The following is a 14969-nucleotide window of genomic DNA, read 5'->3' as shown; positions in this document are numbered from 1 at the left end:
TCCACGAACTTTTGGAACAGCTCTCGTACCTTCAGTCTTTTAGAATCGACTTTAGAGTAGCACCATAAAAGAAAGAATCACGGAACTGTGAAACTTTCGTATAGTGCTGCAGTCGTTCCACATGGAAGAAAATGGTAATGGCTGAATTGGTTGAGATATTTTTTATTTTATTTCGGAATTTGCGCGAGTCCATGAAAAGATGTGCGAACGTCGTAATCACGCGATACGATACTGAATCACCAATTCGTCTCGGAAACGTAGGTTTTAGTCATTAGGAAAAAGAAAGAAAGGAGAAGAATCTTTGCAACCTTGAACTCTTATATCTGAAACTGTGCTGAAACACGCATCCGACTTAATAAAAACAAGAAGTTGTAAACGCGCACGGTAATAAGCCTTTTATTAACTGTTTCCGCGACTTCCAAAGTCACACAAATCACGGAATTTTTAAAGTATTTCTGTTTATATTGACAAAATCTCGAAACTGGACTTGGTAACTTCTGTTTGAATGCAGACGATATGTATCAGTTCTACTTCCTTATAGCTCATCACGGTGAGCCAACATTCATTACGTATTCACTCATTGCCAGTCTCATTGCAAATTAGACGGAGCACCTGCCAACACAAAATTGAAAACATCTTTATTTCATTCACACCGATCGCAGCTCGGTCTATCGCCACGGGCAATTTACTACTGAGTGAGTTGTGCCGGAAGTGTGAGTGTGTGTACTTAACAGTCTGAGTGCGTATCTAGTGTTGTGCCTGATTTTTTTAGTGCTGCCATCCATGTTTCAGAAGTGAAGTGTAATGTTTGAATGTTACCGTTGTAGGTTTGTTGCTTTCTAAGGCAAGCAACAGCCCCCCCATCCGGGCAAAATTATTTTTCTGAGGGCCCCCTACCTGACTCAAAATGCCTATCGGAAATCTTAACCAGATAAAATCATGAGACCCTCCCCACTCTACATTTGAGGCCCCTCGGCCGTATCCGGGTGGACAAATGCGTTACAACGGCATTTTATAAGCGTCCTCATATCCTAAATTTCTCCTATTTGTCCTATATATTTTCAGGGAATTTTTTATACGACTCACGCATTTATACGACGTTTGGCCTCGGTTGCAGTTGGTTCCTATATGTTACTGTGTGCAAAAGTAATACCCCGGTGGTTATGCATAATCATCAAGCGTCTCGATAAAGGAAGTTTGATTAAATTTCACTACATTTATCACTTTTACCGGTGATTATGCGTAAATCCCAATTCTCTTCATTACACCAATTAATTATTTTTACCCTTAGGCCAACATGATACGTGCATTACACATATTTTGCAACAAATATTAAACTAAGTTAAAATAAGTGTGAAGAAAATAGAATCATTCATAACAACATTATCAGTCTTGTAATGTTGGTTTTCTTCACATGTACCACCATGTGCAAACAAAACCCACCATTACAATTCGGAAGCAGCATCCTGGACCATAGTTATGTTCAGTTAATCAAGTAATTAATTGATGGATTATCATATTTACCAATACGAGCTTGGAATTATACATAATCACAGTTGAATATGAAAATTCTTGATTTATAAACAAAAATTCACTAATTAGAGTTTGGAAAAAAAAAAAGAGTTTTCCTGATTTTTGCTGTCTACTGACGAGGAGTGAAATATATTAAAGCCCTATTCCACGGGACCGAAGATCAGAAAAGTGTCCGTTAATGGGAGGTGTCCGCTAACGGGAAGTGTCCGTTAAGGGAGATAGCAGCTCTGTTTTGATCGAAAAACCATCGATGTTTTGAAATGCAGTGGTGCCGTCTGTGGAGAAATAAATAAACGAGTCGTTATTAAGATGGCTCAAGCGTGCGTCCTCATTTAGTAGTCCCTGAATCTGGTGACCCTACCCCCTTACATACACGTATAAACATATCTATTTACAAGCATTAACACATTTTCTTCTTCGTAGGCCTTCTTGGCCAGTTTTTATGCCGGCAGTTGGCCCTACCGGGCAAGGAATCGGCTCAAAATTCAATTCTGGTCTGGAACCCTATCCCCCCCATAAAATATTCCAACTCAACTTCCCCTTTCTCACGGTACTTTCCCTTCTCACTAACTTCATTTATTTTCAGGAAGAATCCGGAGAATGAGGATACAGCCTCGACTAATGGGAGGCAAGCAGTGGCGTAACTTCAAGACGTTGCCCGACCGAGCTTTTTCACAGCAAAAAAGCACTAACGTAATGACAATACTAATATCTGAAGGATTGTGGTGGCATTTACGACCTGCAAAATTCAAAATTATTCTAAATGACCAGTGACCATTTTTCCCGACTTTGTCAAAAAATCTTTTCACTTCACATGCATGCACACACTAAATCACATACACTTACGCCCTTATCTTTCCCTTCATACGTAGCCGCCGAGACTACAATTTGTAAGCCCGCAAATGGCCCGGAAAGATATATCTCATTCTGGTCTGGTCTGGTCAACTCCCCCTTCCTCACGGGATAGAGATGTAGTAAATGGCGATAAACCGTGGCTTTTGGAGGATCGGGAAATTTAATCTGGATCTTCGTTTCCGAAATAATAAAGACCGGATATATAAATTGTCATATTAACTTATTAATAGTTTGAGTTGACATATTCAGGAACAGGAAAATACGGAAAAATGTCATTTAAGGTAATTATGAAACTCACTTGCTCAATGCACACTCAATAATTGCTCGTTAACTTGTGATAGATGTTGGGATAATTAACTAAATGCAAAAAGGAAAACAATACGGTAATGGCGAGAGGTTTTTCACCTTTCCAATATGGCAATGACACTTGAATCTGTACAATAACTTCTTTAATATCTTCCGAACACATTTTTATGTGTATAAATAACATCATTCATAATACTGATATTTTTCTTATCTCGTATGAGATGCTGTTTTCATCTTCATAATTAATAATTTAAACGTAAAAAAATTCAAAAAATTTGAATTTCAATCAATTTACATGCTAAGGTAGGCATCTTCAACCTGACCCGTTGCTCGCGAGCACCCCAGTGATCCCTGAAGTATCTAGAGTGCTCAATTCTCGTGTCAGATTTCGAGCTCGCGAGCACTTGATTAACGTTCCAATTAAACATCTTGGAGCAGTGTTTCTCACCGCTGGGCCCTAACACTAGTCACACTGGGACGTGAGTGATTCGCAGTTTCATTTTCCCATTTGTTTCTCGTTAGTTGCGTGTATGACCGGGCCTTTCACTTATGGAAAAGAGATTTACCGGGCTTCCAAAGGTTGAGAACCACTGCTTTAGAAGAATTGCATTCAAGGATTGAAATCACCGTCATTTCATGCATTCATATGTTAAACTTGCCGTAAGGGGGTGCTCTTCTTTTGATGATGGGTATACAGGCAGTGCTCGCGACTGGAAAAACGTCCGAGACCTGCGTGCTAAGACCATGATTATGGCCATGCTTCGATTCGTTAGTTTTTTTCTGAAGAAAATTTGATGCACACTTTACTGATACATGGATGTTACCTTTCGTCTGTTTCTTCAGAATAGGGGAAGGATACCAACCTACCCTAAAAATGCACAATTCATTCTCCCCACTTTCAAACATATCATATTACATCTTAGAAACTAGAACATTCCATGCGTCTTAGCTCTAAGTGGGAATGAATGATCGTCAGAACTGCCACCGGACTTATCTCGTTGTCTCTTCCAGTCTAGCTTCGTGGCAGTCTATGACACTTTATTATTAAGCCAAGAAGAAGACGAAGAGAAAAAAAAAATACAAACATACATTACATACAAAAATATACAAACAAACAAAAATATACAAACAAACAAAAATATACAAACAAACAAAAATATACAAACAAACAAAAATATACAAACAAACAAAAATATACAAACATATACAAAAGTATAATAAAATATTCCCTGGACATATTGGGTGATAATAGCATTAGACGCGGTTGGAAGTTGTTGGAGAATGTTCCAGGGTTTCGTTAAAAGAATGAATGTACTATTTTATTAAGAGTATTTAGGTGGGGGGGGGGGGCATGTTATCTGTTACCTTACACGTGCCATATACGTAAGATACATAGGAATTCTCATTATATGATATAAAATGTCCACCGGAGCGACTTGTTTGCTCAACACCTTGCAGGGGAGCAAATGAGATTGGTTAGAGTTGCTAATTTCTGGAAGAAGAAGCCAGCAACATTGTTTGGGTTGAGTTCACTCGTTCTGGAGGATCAGATGAAAATATAAGAAATATAAATATTGTGTGTGTGTGAGGGGGGGGGATACATTCAATTAGGGACCACCCATACCATCTCGCCTATCACCTTCATTCGGTGAGCATTATACGACAATATCAGTGCGCACCTATGTTGCGTACATGAAATGTGTATAGAATTGAAAGAAAGGGGGGGGGAAATGCATACATAAATAATATGTATGCATATACAGTGGAACCAGCGTAAAATGCCAGTGAAACCGTTTTCCACATTTAGAGCTGTTTTTTCTTAACTTTCCTCCATTTTTCAAATTCGAATATCTCTGTGAATATTTCTTCACACTTTCAATATTTCAATATTTCTTCCACTTTGAGACATGGAATTTTCTTTCATTGAAAGTTAACATTTGGAGAGGCAGGGCAACAACTTTCTAAATGGAAGTTAGAGCACGGGGGTATAAAAATTTAGATTTTTTTATTTTGTTACACACTGTAATTTCACTCTCAAAACTGGTACAGAGTAACTTTTGAACGCGTGTTGAGCATTTTCTAATTCGAATCATACCTCTACGACGGATGGTTGATGAGATAAAAGGCCGTACTAGCACTTACTTGACACCCTATATATAAGTCTACATATATGAAAAAAGAAACTATTTTGAACTAGTATCTAAAGCTTTATTGAATGTTATATAGAAATCATATATTTTTCCAAATTGACCAACCCTAAACCATCGCCCGGCTGAGGAAAAATTTTTTTGAACAGTTGGTTTCTTTCGCAAGGAAACCACCGCTTCTCAAAGTGTTAACAGTTTTCGTGTTGGATGCAATATTACAGTGTTTTTCCCTACCAGCAAAAAGTCTGAAATAAATTCACGGACCACTTGTGTCCCGTATTACAGGACATTAATTTTGTCTGTTCCGATTTTTTTATACATTTCTCCCGTTTTCCACAGTTTATATGAATTTGTAATATTTATTAAAGTTGTGATTACAAAGCGTTTTCATAAAATATAAATTATATTATGAATATTATGGTGAAAAATGTAAATATTCATCTCAGATATTTGTCAGGCTCAACGTTTTTTCCAAAGTTGTTCAGTAATTTTAATAACAACTGAGCCTATATACTTCTGACAACGTTTTTGTTCACAATCGGCGATGTCCTGTATTTTACCCCATGTAAGATCCCAGTTTACCGTGTTTTTCTCGATGAAATATGACAGTCAGATCTTTTCGTGTATCAGTAATATTCTTTTCGTGAAATATATTTCTTTTTACTGCGATTCGAGATGCAGTCCTTTATTTCCCCCCCACCCTTCAGCAATTATAGCGATAGTAATTTTTTTTTATCAAATTAGATTTAAGGCAATAAATTAAATTTTTGGGCAAAATTTAGTGACATGCCGAATTTAGGATCGCATTTTCCTCGGTGATGCGTGGGTGAATCTAAGTATGAAGGTGTAATATTTTTTTTTGAGCCCACATACCGTTATTATTAATGTCAGTTACAACGACTGAATAGTTTTTCATTCAGTTAGAATTAAATTATCAAGTGCGCGGACCATAGGCTGAGAAACGCTGCATTATTGTACTAAGCGGGCAGAAGTTGCTGCCTGAACCTATTCGATTAAGCAGGAAGCTTTAACATCGTCTCTGTGGGACAAATATTGGTTCCAGAGGTTTTTATCCGTTTAAGCGGGTCATCTGTTTATCCGTTACCCGACTGAACGGGGCCGACAGTATTTTGGCGCAAATTGCACTTTTCTTAATGTCAATTGGTTGATTTTTGTATTAATTTTTAAAATGTTTGTCTAGGACTCTTTTCACTCGCTCTGTATTTTTTTCTAATTTCTATATATATATATAATTATTTATTTTTTCAAGATATTTTCTCCAGCTTGAGCGGCGAACATCTGGGAACATCGGGAAAAAGGAAGAAGAGGGGGAGGAGGAGAAGGAGAATTATTATTATTATTTTTTTCCATTCCGTAGTTACCGACAGAGGTAATAAAAAATCCATTCCGAGTGAATAAGTATTGCTTCACAGTCAGGGCTGAGTTATAAGGAAGAAAAACAATACACACCTGAGATTAGGTTGCATCAGAGGCAACCTTCGCTTCCTCTAACAACAGCAAGAAAGATCTTGATTTGCTTGATGGTAGCGACACCATCACAACACTCATTTCTTTTTTTGCTTCTTGTCTTGAGAAAAAGAAACCTCATCTAATTTTCTTTCCCGAATCGTTGATAGAAGCGACAAACCTTCCACGAGGAAACATACTCCAAGGTAAACTCTCTCTCTCTAATACTATTTATTTACTATATGTAAACAGATAAAAAAAAACCGTTAGTTTTGGTTTTAAATTTTTTTAGAAACGATTTATGCGCATTTACCATAAAAAAGCCATGGATACAAATTTATTTAATACAGTAAAACCCCTCTTTTGTGGATACTCGTGGGATAAAAAAAAATTGCACGTAAAAGACATGACCGTACCAGAGGGTTCTCTGTTTAAGGGGTCGATGCACGCAAATTTTCCAAAAAAAATATTTCCCAATTTCTCAATTTTTAAATACTATGAAATTTTCTGCGTCTAACTGTGTTAAAGTTTTTGTTCTACCTGTAATAAAAATATTTTTAAAATATTTTAATACAAACTGCTATAGCAGGCAATACACATGCTAATGTTTTTCATTAAAATGCGTTTTTCTTGAAACTAAGTTTTTTATTAGATAAGGAACATTTTTTCGAACACCACTCATTCAAATGTCTTGAAACTTTGTGTGTGTCTCAGCACTCTATCATGTTACACACTTTAACAAGCGGATTGTTTATTAAAATTATTTAAAAAAAATTATGGCACAAAATATGGGTAAACTTTGGTGATTTTTGAAAAAGTTGAATGTTGTGGGAGTTGAAATTCGAGATAAAAGAAACACCCAACAATTAAAATCCTAGAAGCTGGTGTTAAAAGTATGTAATAACATAGTGTTGAGAGACACACAAAATTTCAAGACATTTGGATGAGTGGTGTTTGAAAAAATGTTCCTTATCTAACAAAAAACTTAGTTTTGAGAAAAATGTATTCTAGTGAAAGACATTAGCATATGTGTAATGCCTGCTAGCAGTTTGTATTAAAATATTTAAAAATATTTTTATTATAGGTAGAACAAAAACTTCAACACAGACGCAGAAAATTTCACGATATTCAAAAATTTAAAAATTTGGAAAATGTGTTTTTTTTTAATTTGTGTGCACCAACCCCCTTAAATTGTATTAACTATAACTGAAATGGTTTCTTATTTGAATATGAACTAAATTCTAACAATATGAGATACGTTAAAAGTCAAGAAAATACATAATTGTTGCATAGATACGCAATTCAAATTATAAGATAAATATTATGCAAAGTTTGTATCTTTTGGAGAAACTGATCAATCGATGTTTGGAGGGTTTTGCTTGATATTTCAATTCCTTCACAATGTATTTTAAGCTGCGAGACTGAATCCATGACTTTCCCACATTGCTTTTACATGAAAAGGTATTTAATCAATGCATTGAATTAATTTGCAAGAGCACGAACTCCAATTTTACGTTTTTTCACTGTATTCGAGACAATTTTTTATCTGTCTTACAGATACAATCTTTATGCAAAACCACCACATATCCTCCACATATTGCAGTGTGTGTTAAGAAAGCTCTTAAAACACATTTTACAGAAGAACGTGTCATCAGGCGGCACTTCCCTAATCTATGGCCTCCCCGATACCCGGACGATCCATGCGATTTTTGGCTTTAGGGGCATTTGAAACGTCTGGTAAGTCTCGACAATCCACGACTTACCTGACCTTAAAGGCAGCATTTCACGCCACGTGCTGAAAATTTCTCCCCGCAAACACTTCGGTCATCATGCAAACATGCCATCTTGCTAGTTTACATGGTATCTAAAAATGATGGCCATCATGTGGAACATGTTTTGTTGCAGTAACAATTGTAAATGTTTGCCTGAATGTGTCATATCTTACTAAAAAGCCCTCTGGTGGTGACATGTGCAACTAATCTCCCCCCCACCCCCGAAACAAATTCCCATCACTTCATGAAGCCATCCACAAAATTTCACAATTTTCCAATGACTGGTTTCGCTTGTAGGCTACTTTAAAATTGGGTCTTTTAATTATGAACGCCCTGTATTTTGCATAAACAATTTCTGAAATCACCTCGAATCTATACTTTGTGTAGCGATGGAACATTTCAAGAAATGTTTATTCGAAAAAAAAAGTATGAGACATAAGAATGTATCGAAATAGAAATATATATGTATTATTATATTAATTAATATTTTGCTAGTATTAATTAATATATTCATTGTTGGGATTTCCCGTGTGTGTGTGTGTGTCTAAATATGAACATGATTCATACTTAGTGATTATTTGACATTCATATGGTGCTTCCCCCCCCCCTTAATTTATTGTAATGATAAGTAATTACCACGGAAATATATTAGCCAATCTTAATGTCATTAAGAACTCGTCAACGAATAGAGAAAAATTTCTCCCTTTCGTATTCACTGTTAATTTTTTTTATTTCCTCTTCAAAAATATTCTTTAATAACATCATAATAGTTAATGATTATTATTATAAGCACCATTCTGATTTTTCTTAGATTCATATATATATAATACTCAGTCACCGGATATAGAATATAACTTTTACGTTTTCTTATAGATTCAACAGTCGCTTTACTTCTTAACGCGAATAAATAAGTAATATAGAAAAAGTTTATTTTTAATCCATTATAATAGAGGTAATGATGTGTGATAATTAGTGTCATTTTTTATGCATTTTCCCCTCTGTGTATGCTCGTGTGTGTGTGTGATTGAGGTATCCGACTACCCCCTTTTTTATCACTTTTCTTTGAAATTATACTAAAATCGATTTTAATAACATTTTTTGATAACGTGTCTCAAAATGATGAAAACAATAATACATTTTGGACTGCCTATGCCATTTTCTATGAAAAAAGGCATTTTTATGTCTATTTATTTCAAGCAAAATTCATGCAATTTTCCAAACACGATAGCCCTACGAATGGAATGTTTTGCTATTTTTGCAGTACATTGGCGCAACTTCGGTTCTGAGCGTCATATGAACAATAAAAAAGGCCTATTTTGTAATCACAAAGGATAGGGCTTTCATAAAAAAAAACGTAAATGGAAGTCGATATTTTCTTTCGAAATGAGGTTTTCAACGTAGTCGGATACCCTAATTTATTGTTTTTACTCTGATATCCCCTTCTTTTCCCTTCCAATTTCATTTATTGCATTGCGTACCTAGTGAAGTTACAGCCTACTGGCGTTTCACAAATAAAGGCTTGTATAATAAATAAATAAATATTGCCATTTTGAATAATTAGATGAAACGGAATTGAAATTTTAAATAATGTGCAAAGCTTTGGAAGGTCGTATTCCTTAATAACGATTTCACATATGTGTGTAAGCCAGTGTTCTTCAACATTTTTATACCTGCTGCGGACCGGTGAAAGTGGTTGAAAATTTTCCCGGACTGGCAGAAATCAGAGAAATAATTTTGCGGACCAGCAAAAATAAGCAGGAGAAAAAAATACAGTAGTATTAATTTGCGGACAGGCAAAAAATAAGTGAATAGGAGAAATGGTTTTTGTGCGACCGAAAAAATAAATAAATGAAAGAAATAATTTGCGGATAGGCAAAAATAAACAAATTGGGAAAAATGAAATCCGCAGACTTGCTGACGGCTAAAATCAGAAGTAAAAATTAATATAGATACCGTATATGTAATTCAAAATGGAATTTAAAATTATGTAGTGCTTACGTGATTTGGGCGAATTGTTTTGCAGACCAGCGGGTGAAGAACACTGGTATATCAATATTGGTAATATTACCTAAAAAACATTCTCAATGGGAATAGTCATTGAAATTCAACCTAAAAACATTGTTAACTTGGATTGTTTGTAATGATATTACAAACAGCGTTGCTGTGTAATAGGAGTTTAATATTTTTACACGTAAACAAGCTATAAATATTACCGATCTTATATTCTACAGCTATTATAAAATCGTATGTAAACAACATAGGGAAAAATATGCTATTATCAATGAAAAAAAATATATATTAGTAACATTCGCGTGACTACAAATATTCAGTTGGCATATCGAAACTTTCCTCGTAGATTAAGTAACGTAAGTAACGTATTCCGAATGTAAATAGAGAAAAATATTCTACGGCGAGTAGAGGATAATCAAAGGATTTTAAAAAATCCTTTGATTATTTTATTATATTGAAAAAAATGGTGATGATTCCGAGCTATCAAGTGAAATTTTACTTTGTTAGATTCCGCTTAAATGAAAAAAGGTAATTAGTAAATTTTCAATTTATTAGGAGAGAAACGTTGGAGATATATCACGTAACGTGTATTGAACGCACCGTGTATTTTTTGGAATGAATTAAACTTGAACATTTCGTACTATTTTACTTAAATATTTCACACCATCTTCTGTTTCATATACAGGGTGTTTTGTAAGTGCTAACGCGGCCTACATCTCATCACCCGTTCGTCGTAGAGGTATGGTTCCCATTTAAAAAATGCTCAAAACGTGTTCAAAAATTATCCTGTACCAGATTTGAGAGTGAAAATGCAGTATGTGACCAAATAAAAAAAAATCTAAATCTTTATATGACCCTCCCTGCATTCTAACTTCGAGTTAGAAAGTTGTTGCCCTGTCTTTTCTGAGTCCAGCAAAAGCAATCCTATGTTTTTTAAACGCAATATTCAGTGAGATATTCGAATTCAAAACTCGCAAAAATGGGAAAGGACAGCATAAATAAGGGAAAGGAGCGTTGTCCGTTAGTTTGTGCTGTTATTTCTGAACTTTTCTCCGATTTTTGAATTAAAATATCTCAGTGAATATTCAATTTAAAAAATGGAATTTTTTTTTGTTGGGCTAAAAAAAGACATAGCTACACCTTTCTAATTGGAAGTTGGAGCACTAGGGGACCATGTAAAAATTTAGATTTTTTATTCTGCTGAGCACTGTATTTTCACTCTCAAAATCTGGTTCAGGGTAATTTTTGAACGCCTTTTGAAATTTTTTTTAACTGGAACCATACTTCTACGACGGACGGTCAATGAGTGTATCTTGTGGCACCCCCTCCCCCCCATATCTCCTAACACCCCCAAAGATCCACAAACTAAGAAACAAACTTTAGAAACAGGTAAGTACTTTCACATACACAGGTATTCCCCGCGATTTGAAATTAATCAATTAGTCAAACTTTACTGTTTGATACATTGTGTCCCACAAGAGATGACATACTAATGTTAGACACAAATAGTATATGGATAACTTTTTGAGGGGGAAACATGAACTGTAAATTAAAAACGTAAATTATATGCGATCCAGACTGGTCTTGTACATAGATCAACAGTCTGTTTAGTCGATATAAGGTCAATAAAATAAATAACTTTTGCTGTGGATTGTATGTATTTAAAAAGGAAACAGAATGGGCAGCTTCTGACTTGGTCGAAGAATAAGGAACACAGGCATCGTCGGAGAAACGGTGTTTCTGGAACTAGAAGGAGTCGGAACATTATTCTGGTATCAGCTATATCAGCTATAGCAGGGGTTCTTAACGATTTTTAGCCGCAACCCAAAATAAACAAGATCAGCTTCGCGATCCATGGAACTGTTTGATTTTTTTGCGAAATCAGAGAAACGAGTTGCACGATAAGTGCATTTATGACAGGACTGTAAAAGGATTTTAACGACCCATCTAGGAGGAGCCCCCCCCCCCCCCGTGAATCAAGTTTGGGTTGTGACCCACAACTCGATAAACCTTGGCTGCAACTGTATATGCACGACCCTTTTCGGAAGCTCCTTCGAATCAAGTTTTGGTCAGGACTCATATGTCGCGAGCCTCTGGCGGTAAGTGGATTTGAACGACCCATCTCCGAAATCCCTGTGAATCTAGCTCGGGTTGTGATCCATAGCTCAAGAATTCCTAGCTGTAAGATGATTTGTACGACCGACTCATCTCGGACGATCCTGCGAATCGAGTTTGGTCATAGCTCAAGAATCCATAGCTGTAAAAGAATTTTTACGACCCATTTCATACGCCTTTGCGAATTATGTTTGGTCGGGATCCATAGCTTGCGATTGTTGCTCGCGGTCATTAATTTACTTGAATGAAACATCTCGGAAGTCTTACGGCTCAAGTTTGGGTCTGGACCCATGGGTTAAGAACCCTTGCGCTGTAGGTATTCAATGTGAGACAGGCAATTCTGTGGCAATATAGGGAGTTCATAATTGATATAGTGGTTAGTTCTTGTTGAGTATCGTACTGTAATAATCTGAAACGGAAAAATCAATGAGCGTTCGGGATAATTGCACTCAGAATAGAAGAATTTGAAATTGAAAAGATAATTGCAATCAAAGGCCAGTGTATCTGCGCGATAATGATACTTAATTTTCGTTGACGTCTAAGTTGATGGACAGAGAGAGCAACCACAGCAAAATACATGAAATTTTGGCAATTCTCATCCCATATGATGGCATACTCATCTATTTCTAATAAACTGATGTTGAACTTGTCTCTTAATAATGTTTGTGGTCCAACTGTGCTTCAGGCTAAAAATACTTTTGCACTGACATATGCTTTTTAGAAACCATACGGTTTCAGTTCAATGAATTAAATTCTTCAATTATCCCTAACTACAGTATTCTAACTCGGACTAAGCGATCTCCGGGAATCAGAATTGCTAAAGGGAAAAAAGTGGTAAATAAATGAATGAACGTGAAAGTATATTTAAGTGTATTTTTGGGTACTTTCATCAAACAGGAAACAACAATACGCGAATTACGTAAGAGATGGGTGGCAAAATTCAATATTGTTCAACGAGTGAGAGTCTTGGCTAATCTGGTATAACGTCGTTTCTTCCTCGTTCCTCATTTTAAAATGCTATTTCATATCTGAAGGTTATCGTCCAAACCCACAGTATTTGCGTAAGGATACATGTGCAAAAATAATAATTTAATGCACTATGATTAGAATAGATAAGCGTTTGATTCTTTCCAAACACTCATTCAATTTTAGTCGAGTCTCTACAAATAGAGGAGAACGTATCATGTCATATGGCTGATAATTTTGGTTTGTCGCGTTCAATATGCTATAAAACACGCAGAAAACAACGAAGATGAAAATAATTTTTAATCGAGTACTAAATTTTAGGAGCTACTAGATACAGAGTGTCCCACAATCGCTGTTATATCTGACGTCATTGCGTTCGAATCGACTTCATAAGCAAGGTTCCCTAACACTATTTTCTATGCGAATCAACCCATACTGCTAAATATTGACGTTATAGCCGAAGTGTTGTTACAACTGAGTTTGATTGTATATACATAGTTGTTTTTAGAGAAAGACGTAAAGACGTTTATCCTTTCAGTAGGACCTTTCACTCCCTAGGAGAGGCTTATAACAATGTCTGCTTTGAATATCAGGATGAAAGAGTATGGGGAAAAAAAGTGACCAGCAAGATGAATTCGAATGACATGAAAGGAGTATATAGGATTGATTAGATAGATTGGTTTGATTTATTGATAGGATATATTAGGTTTCTTATCAACTGGAATCGTTATTCTTCAAGAAACTAGAGGTAGAATTTGAGGGAAAAGAAAAAAAATAAGGCTCTAGTTTTTTCACTTCAGTAAATATTACATTGCAAGCCACTTAATATGATCACATCGAGACAGACTAGGAGTTCTTGATAACAATAACCTAATGATAACTGTACTCGAAACAAATCCCATTTGTAATGGGAATTGTTTCAGATCGCTGAAGAAAGAAATTGAGTGAATCCCAATAACTAAAACGAAATTTTCCCCATATAAATGGGATTATAAGGTATTGGTCGTTCTCCGTTCTTTACAAAAGTGATAACAATATCGAGTGATAACATGACCAGTGATTATAATAAGCGGCGTATACTCTAGAATTGTCCAGAATTGCGGAATCTTTCAGTGTTAAAAATTTTGTATTGTTTTGTGATGAATTCCTGCGATGCACAACATAAATTATGAGAAGAAGAAGGTAAAAGCGCTTGGAACAAAGCCAGTTGGCCAAACAGTACATACTCCTATGTCATTCATAAAGAAGAAGAAAAATAGAAATTCTTGTAGAATCTTTAGATTCGTGGGACTGGCGGTACTATTCGTGTATATTCGTGGTAACGACGTCAACCTTAACGACCTTTCCCAATCTAGGTCTGGCAGGCGTTGTCCAAGAGCACGAGCCCATGTCAAGAGCGCAGATCGCTTCATTGTTTCAGATCACCGACCGAAGAAAGAAATTTTTGTATTAACACATGGGGGGGAGGGGGGGGGGAACCACATCTTTTTTCTATTTCCTGCAGTTTTTCTTCCTTATGTGGTCATTGCAGTTATTATTATTTGGAATCCACGCCCAAAATGCTAATTGCATAAAAACCAGGAAACGTTGATATTTTAGTTTCTTGTCCAGCAGTGACAGAAGAGCCACCAAGAACCCTACAATGAAGAGATTCTGAAATGTTTATCCACTTCATATTGTTTTTGTTCTCATTTGTTTTAATGAAATGTATCTTTACCTCTCTAAATTATACAATAATCCACTGAAAGTGGGAACCTGCGGTTTTTGTGAAAGAAGGGAAAAAAATTATTCCAGTTAG

The 14969-nt window shown here is 35.8% G+C and overlaps 2 protein-coding genes across 2 annotated transcripts in view; one reads left to right on the top strand and one right to left on the bottom strand.

The window, feature by feature from the left end:
- Nucleotides 1-3082: 3082 nt before the first annotated feature.
- LOC149079040 (flavin-containing monooxygenase 5-like) overlaps nt 3083-14969 on the bottom strand; it is a 118929-nt gene continuing 107042 nt past the window's right edge. Inside the window, exon 4 of the transcript XR_016193875.1 lies at nt 3083-3097. The gene's annotated coding sequence lies outside the window, so the exon portion shown is untranslated. The remainder of the gene's footprint in view (nt 3098-14969) is intronic.
- LOC149079044 (fatty acyl-CoA reductase 1-like) overlaps nt 6248-14969 on the top strand; it is a 35705-nt gene continuing 26983 nt past the window's right edge. The window contains exon 1 of the mRNA XM_089241313.1: nt 6248-6514. The gene's annotated coding sequence lies outside the window, so the exon portion shown is untranslated. The remainder of the gene's footprint in view (nt 6515-14969) is intronic.

This window comes from Pholcus phalangioides, unplaced genomic scaffold (genome assembly GCF_987345545.1).
Source record: "Pholcus phalangioides strain wild (caught in Gottingen) unplaced genomic scaffold, Ppha-v1.0 ptg000013l_1, whole genome shotgun sequence".
NCBI lineage: Eukaryota > Metazoa > Arthropoda > Arachnida > Araneae > Pholcidae > Pholcus > Pholcus phalangioides.
The sequence above is the reverse complement of the archived record's forward strand: the minus strand, read 5'-3'. Positions and strand labels throughout refer to the sequence as shown.